Genomic DNA, 9,021 nt, shown 5'->3' with positions numbered 1-9,021 from the left:
CATGGGACACACAAATAATGAAATCACCTGACTGACAACTTTCCATGGTACTTTACAACTTGAAGCAAACATTGTCTTAAGACGATGCTAAAGTTTCATGCTTGCAGTGTGATTTCCAGCAGGGCACATTCCACCTTGAGTTAGTTTTCAACCCCTTGCCAAAAGAGAAAAATAAGCTGCTGCATTTGGATATGGAGTGTGAAATCACCCGGATGGGAGTAATGTGAGTGCACATAATTGTACACCTGTTAGTTATTTCTGAGAAGCTAACCTGTTCATGCTACAATTAGGTACAGTGTAAATCACAAAGACAGAAAACACATTCAATCAGTTGGACATGGTGACTGAAAAAAAAAAATCAGATTTCATGGCTTGATAGAAAAATCATATTAGAGTCTAAATGAATTATTTCTATGACTCAAATAAATTATCATCCAGGCTTACACTGGTATTAACAAGACGAACATTTTGGGGAGAAAGACTTACATACTAGAGGGTAAGATGGGTGTAAATCACTGCAGTCAAGGATACAGGCGTTTAGGTGGGGTATGCACTGAGAGTGCTTCTAGGGAGGAGGCCAGTTAGAGATTTCCTTGATGTGAATGGTACCGTATCCGGTGCATTTTCCAGACTTACGCACACAAAACTTCCATTTGCAGTGTCAAAAGATGATTTGCTGGCATCACATCAGTAACCCTGTGCTTTGAAGATATATGTTAGCGAAGGCTGTGGCAGCAGCCTTCAACACCATGTCAGTAACACAGAAGGAGTTTGCACTGCAGCGTTTTGGTGCAATAGAGAAATGAGTGAGCTGCAAACAGTGCTGCCGAGTTTAAGGCTTGACCATTTGTTACTGGCAACCCCAAACATCAGTGGCCTGCTTTTTCACCTTTGTTGGTGTCTGCTTTTTCACAGAATTCACTGGTGTGCTGTTGTGTGGTGTTTTGTGTGGTGTATTATGTATAAGGGCAAGGCATCTACATGCATCTGCTTCCAAAATTCATACTACCTCTAGCAGAAATTGTCTCAGCAATTTTGCTCAAATAAGAATACATATAGTATGGCAAGCAACTGGCTTTGCAGGTTTCTGCAAAAAAATAAAATAATAAATAAAATAATAAAATAAATAAATAATAAAATAAATAAAATAATAAAATAAATAAATAAAATAATAAAATAAATAAATAATAAATAATATAAAATAATAAAATAAAAAAACACATTGTTCTTTTAAAATTCTAACAAAATATATCTCCTCCAAATTTTTGTATGATAGTAGTAAAAAAGATTGTATATGTGAATACGTACCTGTTATGTGAAATACTCATTCTGTGTTGCTGTATGTCATGAAATAATGACCTGCATTAACAAGAGTTACGTTACAACAAGCATTACTAAATAATATTTTTATATCCAACTTGTAGGTCAGCAAGCCCTGTGCTTTTTTTTCATCACATAAGCCTTTATTCAAAGCTCTCTGAAGACAGCAGGAGTCCTTCAATGTCTGCGACAGGTCTTGAGTGGAGCACATAACTTTCTAAGCATGCTTACAATCTCCTTTCTGTAGTAGTCAGGTGCAAGGCCAATGAAGTCCATGGTAGCACAGCTATGCAAAATGGGTATGAGATAAGCACAGGAGCAAGGACACAAGGCAGTTCTTCTGAAACCGTCAATCATTAAATTTGTTCTTACATATTTAAATTTACTTTGATTTGGAGTGATTACGAGTCAAAAGATAACAGCACACAGCCAGCAACTTAAATATCTCTTAAGGACACAAATATAATCCTTCGTCTTTCCATATACCCACTATTACTGTCAGTTTCGCTCAAAACAGCTTTTTCTTTGGTGCAATAGATGCACATTTATGTATGAGCAAGGGCCAGCTTTAGTGCTTAGAAATCTTGCATAATCACTTCCTGATTCAGGCAGTATTTGGTGGCATTTTTGTAATGACAAATGAGAATAAACCAGTGAATGAAAAAGAGATTATTAAAGCAGAACTTGTGGCTGGGTGACTTTGGAGCTTTATTATGTCATGCTTACTAAGCAGTTCTAAATATTCAAGGTATGAAGCAAGTTAGATTTAATGATGCTTTGTCAGAATATTAAAAATTAACTAACTTATTTATTAAATTAAGGCTTTTAAAGTGACACCTTAATGGCTGTAAGTAATACAGAAGATAGCATTAATTCTACTACAGCTAAGAAGAGAAGGTAAGGGAGGGTCAGATCAGACCATCTCTGGAGCATGTGTTGCTACTCCTCTAACCAGGGGAAATGCCTCTCTTCAGAAAGAAAGGAGTGGTGGATTAGTATGGCTGATCTGGGATCTATAGAGTTTGTCTAGAATAAAAACTAACAGGTCAAGTGAGTCTGCTTAAAAAGAGAATGGGTACACCCTGTGTACACCGGGGCTGACTTTGCATTGCTGATCTGTATCAGTGGAATATGTCTCAGCGTTGGCCACCCTTGATCTGAGGGGAAGCAGGATGCTGGCCACCTCAGTGCAGCTGGGGCTGTGCCTTTTTCTGTGTCTCTAAAGCAACTACTGTGCTTTGAGCAGTCTGTTACAATAATAAACACTGAGAGTGGTGAAGAAATCAGCTGCACTTTCTGCTAAGTTCATTTGGAGATGCACTGCAGACTGAATATTTTTTATTTAATCTTAACGTTGAAACCACAACTCCAACAAAGTCAACCTGGGAATTGCGAGCCAGATGAAACAAGTGTTAATTTGGTAAATTCTTCCACAAGATTCTCTTTCATTATTAGTAACTGAGGTGTGGACACCGGGCCTGCTTGAAGGGGTGCGTCTGTCACCGTTAACAAGATTAGAGCACAGGGGTTTTGAAACAGAGGAAAGCTGATCTCCTAGTGTAGCTTGATGCCTTCAACACAATTTCCAGGGAATCAGCACCTCTGTAAGCAAAATAGAGCAGGGACATGGCAGCCGAAACAGTGTGTGAAAGAGCAAAAGGAGAACAGATGAAGCTCAGCGTCTTCCTACCCTGCAAAATGATCCCCTGGCTGGCAGGGAGGAACAGGGCAGAGGGAAGGATAGGCAGATGAAACTTTCCCACAGGGAAAATAACCCTCATGCCCTACAGGGAGATGAGCAGCCCAGAGCCTGGAAAAGAAAGGAGGGACTTCATTTTAACTTTTGCCTTTGGAAACTGCAATGGTCATTGCACAATATGTTGGAAAAAAGTACACATCTCAGGTAATTCCATAAGGTGCAGTGCTTACACCTTCCCCTTTGTTCCCGAGAAAGGGCATGAACAGGAGTTTGCATGCTGGAACGAAAGGGTCCTAGTATCAGAAACTAGCAAAAAATTAGGCTCAGAAGTTTTAAAACAAAGTTAGTTATTCCCCAGAAAATCTGGAGGAAATAAGGTTGCATTTCATCTACTATGGGAGTGCTGCTGTGCAGCTTGGCAAACCCAGACAGAGACATAGGTGCAGAACTTGTCACCAGAGGCAGCTGAGAGAGCGAAGGAGAGGTGTTGGTATTGAGAATCTGTGAAAACCCCTTCGGATATGCGTGGTTTGAATCTGGGCAGCCACTCTCATTTGAATTGTTGCTCTTACACTGTCTGTGCGTATGTTAAATATGTCAAAGAAAAAAAACCCCTATATAATCTTTTAAAGCTGTTAATTTAAAATGTATTTTAACATGAATCAAACTGTACCTGGTGGAGGCAGAAAAACTGAATGCAGGAGGATGAAAAGTGAACACCTATGAGATGTCCTGAATGATTCAGTCCTGAAAAAGCATTGATTTATAATGCTTACTCTCTTATTATTTTTTAATGCTTTTCTCTCTAAATCTGTTTATTGTCAAAGTCCAGCAGGTTCTCAGTGTCACACTGACATAATGATAGCTTTGCTCTGTCAAGAGAGAGAAAACAGTTTGCTACATGCTTGCCTGACACTCCTCATTATCATCTGTGCAAAACGAGCACTGAAAGAGAAGAAGAAATAAGAAAAACTAGCTCCCTCTTCCTGGAGTCATTCATCAAGAGCTTTAGTAGCAAATGTTCCCAAACTTGCAACACAACCTCTTGAAACAAGAGCTGACTTCTTGCTAAATTCCAATATTAGTCACAGTTCTGTGGTCACAGCTCTTTGTTTTTAAATAGAAACCTTTCTCATGGCAGTGACAGGTTACTTTGTGAAGGTAAGAAAGGAAGGCAGGCGAGCTGAGGCTGCTGCCTGCCGTCCTCCGTAGCAGGTGACCACAGAGGGCAGGGCCGCAGGGGGAGGAACAAAACAAGCTCTCCGGAGGCTGACAGATGCAGGGCTTTGTGAAGGGTGAACAATGCAGACAGTGTCACCCACAAATGGGACCTTTCAACACCCTTGGAAAGGAGAAAACTTAAAAAATGTAACACTCTAAAATGAGTTCCTAGAGGCTTACACTCACCACCAGCTATGGCCAAACAAGTCTGCTTGTGTGAGCTTGTTTATGGGGAGAAATACATCTGATTGGTATGGCATTTGAAGATGATTAATGAGAGGACTTCTGACAGGATAAACTTTCTTTCTTTTTATGTGTCCTTGGCTTTAGGCAGCACCTGCTCACTTGCAGCGACGCGCTACCTGGAGATTTGTTGCTGGAGCTGAACGCATGCACCAGAGGGACTTAAAGGTTCCCACATCAGGTAATGCAGAAGGATGCATTAGTGTCCGTAATGGTAGCAGAAGGAGTTGGGAGTACCAGGGCTTAGGGAAAAGATCCCACCAAATACACGCCCTGGCTCCCTGTGACCGTGTGGAATAGTCACAGACTCACAGTATTGTAGAATCACAGAATGGTTTGGGTTGTAAGGGACCTTCAAAGGTCAACTAGTCCAACCCCCCTGCTACGAGCTGGGACATTTTCAACTAGTGGGACAATCAGTAGTGCTATCTATACGTAATCTCAAGGCTGTAAAATTAACTAGTCTGCAGTTGAAGCCATGAAGAACAAAAAAGAGTTGTTTGTAACTAAAAAACTGGAAAAAAAAAAAGTAATTGAAAGAGAATATCAGGTCAGGGCACAAGGATTTTCCAACACAATTGCTGGCTTTGCAAAAAGAAAGCTGACAGAAGTGTCACATATCTGTAAAATAATGGCATAGCTACAGCAGTTTGAAGACATCTTAAGCTGAGAACCATCAACTCTGAAACTATAACACTGTATACTCCAGCCACTGGTGTATCTGGTCTTTGGGATATAGTTTGTGAGCTAGTTACTGTAGAAAAGCCTCTGAACATTGCGGATCATGCAGTTTCATGGTGTGATGAGGCAAATTCAAGAAAATTGAGAAGGACAATTGTTCTCCAGATGATCTACAAACAGCAGCCTTTCTCTTAGAGAGAGTAGGGAGACCTGAAAAAAAGCCAGAGATGAGGATGGTGAGCATAACGTGATGTGAACCAGTCTTCCAGATTCACAGGTTGGCTGAAAGATTACTGCTCTGAGACTACTTGCAAAGGAATTCCACCATAACTTCTTAAGTTGAGGAGGATTACCTTTGGAGCTCTGCTATTTGACTGTTCATGTGACCTTTCTTGTTGTACAGAGTCTGTGATTCATGGTGTGCTTGCCTGATGCTGCTGTGAGTAGCAGAAGCAGCAGTAATTTGTTACGTTTTCAAGTTTTAAGCAATAGCATGTTTAGATTTGTATAAATATAATTTATACTGACTTTCATTTGAAGTCATGCTAAATTCTTTAAAAAGCTTTTTTAATTTTAAGAGTACATTTGCTGTGTACATGTAACACTTGGAACATATAGTAATACAGCTATTAAATAAGCAGCATTTGTTAACTATGTTAAAGATGAAAGGAATGTTTTAAGTGAAATAACTGGAGCATCTGCTGTACTAATTTTTGTTTTGTTTTAGACAGAAATCTACCATTCAGCAATAATATCACTGCTTTTGGTTTTGAGTCATAATCTTAGAAGACAATTTGTTTTGTTCTTGTTTTGTTTTCTTTGTAGGAGGGGGAGAATGAAAACCAAACAGAAAAACTAAGGAAATTGATGTCAGGAACACTTTCTCTCATGTACTACTGCCTGCTTTCAAGGGGATGTGGAAAAAGATAGCTGTTTTGGGAATTTAAATTGGGCCTTTCCATAAGACTAACACGACTATGTTGACTGCAAATTTCACTGCAGTTAGGTCTTGGAGACAAAGAAAGTTTCTGTAACATTTTCACAAGTACTTATCAGCATATTTAATTTCTAATTAATTATTTATAATGTTCTAATAAGCATAATTAAAAACATTATCCTGCCAGAAAGAACAGGCTAGGCTTTTTCCTACTTTGTGGGTGATTTGTTCATGATGAGATGTTGTTAAAAATCACTCAGCTATGCCTGCACATAATGTATATTTCCAATATAAAGAGAGAAGCAACCACTAGAACCGAGAGTGTACAGCTGGATTTTGTATGAGAGATGACAAGACATATTAAGCAGGAAGAAGACAAACACTGAGACAAGAACATATTCTAACTGCTGCTTCAAACACACCACTTGGTGAAGCAACAACTGGAGGGCTGGTAATGTACCTAGAGATCATTTCCAAAAGAAAGAAGCAGCAAGGCTATCACTTGCAGAAAGGCTTCCGAAGAGAGTTTCCGTGGTTTGCTGAAATGGTGCGACTCCCCCAGGCTCAGTCAGACTGAGCGCACTCGGGACTGCTTTCAAAAGAACTGAGGACAATTGAAAAAGAACAGAGTCCAACAGAGTGTGTACGGTGGCAGTTTTAAAGCTACCACTTCAGCTTTACATTCTTTCTCATTTGTGGATATGAAGTCATAAGGAGCTGATTATTATAATGCAAAAATTAATGATCATACCCCCAGGTTACTGCACATGAATCTTTCTTTGGAGTTTTTGGAAAGAAGCACTATAAGAGGTGCAGCACAGATTGACTTCTCTTCAGCTGGGCCATGTTAGTGGCAGTGGCCTCTCTGGCATGCAGGCTGGGTTCGTGGTCGGTCAGCGACACACTGCCCAGCACATGCTGGATGTGCCTGGCAGTCTCCACGATTGAGAAAGACAGCTCTTCACTCTGCTCTTCCCCACACGACTAGATTGGTACTCCAATTTGAATGTCCTGGATTCGGATATTCAAGAATAAAACCATAAATAGCTACACATCATAGGGAAGGCATGGAGCACAAGTGACGAGGTTTTCCCAGACCTGAGCTTGCTCTGCACATGGTCACTCTGGGCTTTTGTGTTGTGGTCCAGTGATTGTACTTTGAAAAACCAGCTGAAGTGAGGAGGCTGGGTCAAAAGACAGTGGAAGCCCCAAGACTGTGAATAAGAAGTGAGAGCTGAGACTCATTTTTAAAAAAACAGAAAGTCTCTGTACTCTGTAATGCATCTTTTCTGCCTCAACGTCTCACTCAGTAGTTGCTGGAGTATTATAAAATAGGACTGCGATTGCTGAGCTCAAGCAATGGATTTTCCTTGTCCAAGAGGAGTTCCGGTAACCGTAGGTGTGAAGGATTAAGCATAACAGATCAGGCTTAACATGTGGCCATGCAACAGCCTGATTCAAAGAACAAAACCTGTTACAGACGACAGAAAGTTACAATAATTTCCAGACACAGTGTTCGTACAATAGTCCCAGTTCCCCAATTTGAGTTCTGTAGCTTTCACGTGGCAACACAGACACACAGCTAATGCAAAGCTCTGGAAAAAAAACAACTGGGTCTCCGGAACAGTTCTTTAGAAGTTCAGTAAATATGTACATTATCCCAATTATTACTGAAAAATAGTGTAACAAAAAGATGTGTAACTTGTCCATGTCTGATAACAGTATTTTCTTCTAAATGAGAAGGAGGGAGCACTTACGTTTCATAGGATGTGAATGCATAACCCATGGCATTGTTACAGTGGCAAAGTGCAAACATCAGGAAAACAGTTGAGGAAATGCCTGTTTGAAAGAGGAACTGAGTAATCGTTGGTGTGAAAATCTTACCTTTGTAAAGCAGCTCTAGGAGTTCTCTACGCCTCTTCTTCATGTCAATTTCCACCTCCTACCAAGTCAGTCTGCAAAATAAAGACCTCTATAAAACTCAGTACCTTAATGCCTATGACTGTGTAACTTTCAGTCCTAGACTTTTTAAAATTTCCAATGCCAATGACAAGCAAGCAAAAAGCCTTTTTTTTCAAATAAAAAAACTAAGCCTAGGAAAAAACTCCTCAATTTGCTTTATGTACTGAGTAACATACACAAAATACTTCTGCACTACCAAAGATAAAAGCTGTAGCAAGATAAAGAGGGCAAAATATTTAGGAAAAGTCTACTAGACCTACTTTTAACAAACATTAGGACCTTGACTTAGAACAAAAAGACCTGAATAAATCCTATATACATTCAAAACCACTTGTTAATAAAGAAGTGCTGACATGTCAGTGCAGACTCTGTGATTATTTGTGTTCTTTTAAGAGATAAGCTTTAATATTGCAATTCTACTAATGAACTTTACATTTTTGATCCCTGTGATGAGTTGTTACTATTTTTCTAACTCCATTCCACTGTAAAGTTTTGTGTTGCGTGTCATAAAGGATATGGTAGTAGTTACCTAGAAAAGTTTGCCTTGTTGGCAAGAGGTCTTTTAGGCAACAGCAATTGTAGGGCTTCTTAAACATCACCCACCTGCCTTCGAGGTACAACAGAAGGAGCAAAGTAGAAAAAAAAAAAAAGCAGTCCTGGAGACAGCTGGAGATTCCGCCACAGGGGAGACGGGAACTAAACGCTGTGAATGAACCATCTCCCTGGGTGCACACAGGAGGACACAGGGTGCTGGCCCCATTGCTGTTGTGTGGGCACTCTGCAGACTCCTGACACAGGTGACTATGTCCATGGCAGGGACTGCTCAGGTGAGTGTGGGTGACCTGGGAGGAATTTTCCAGGCACGCTGATTGATGCAGGCAGATTTCTCAGCCAGTTTGCAGCCAGTGTTTTAACTACCATACGGAAGTAAATGAAATGAGCCTGAGTAAAGTATGTT

The 9,021-nt window shown here is 40.2% G+C and overlaps 1 long non-coding RNA gene across 1 annotated transcript; it reads left to right on the top strand.

Moving 5' to 3' along the window:
• The first annotated feature begins 4,568 nt into the window (after nucleotides 1-4,568).
• LOC135577433 (uncharacterized) lies at nucleotides 4,569-8,422 on the top strand. The gene is made up of 2 exons (XR_010469225.1): nucleotides 4,569-4,664; nucleotides 5,990-8,422. It is a non-coding gene; the product is annotated as an uncharacterized LOC135577433 (long non-coding RNA).
• Nucleotides 8,423-9,021: the final 599 nt, after the last annotated feature.

This window comes from Columba livia, chromosome Z (assembly GCF_036013475.1).
Source record: "Columba livia isolate bColLiv1 breed racing homer chromosome Z, bColLiv1.pat.W.v2, whole genome shotgun sequence".
Taxonomy (NCBI): domain Eukaryota; kingdom Metazoa; phylum Chordata; class Aves; order Columbiformes; family Columbidae; genus Columba; species Columba livia.
The sequence above is the reverse complement of the archived record's forward strand: the minus strand, read 5'-3'. Positions and strand labels throughout refer to the sequence as shown.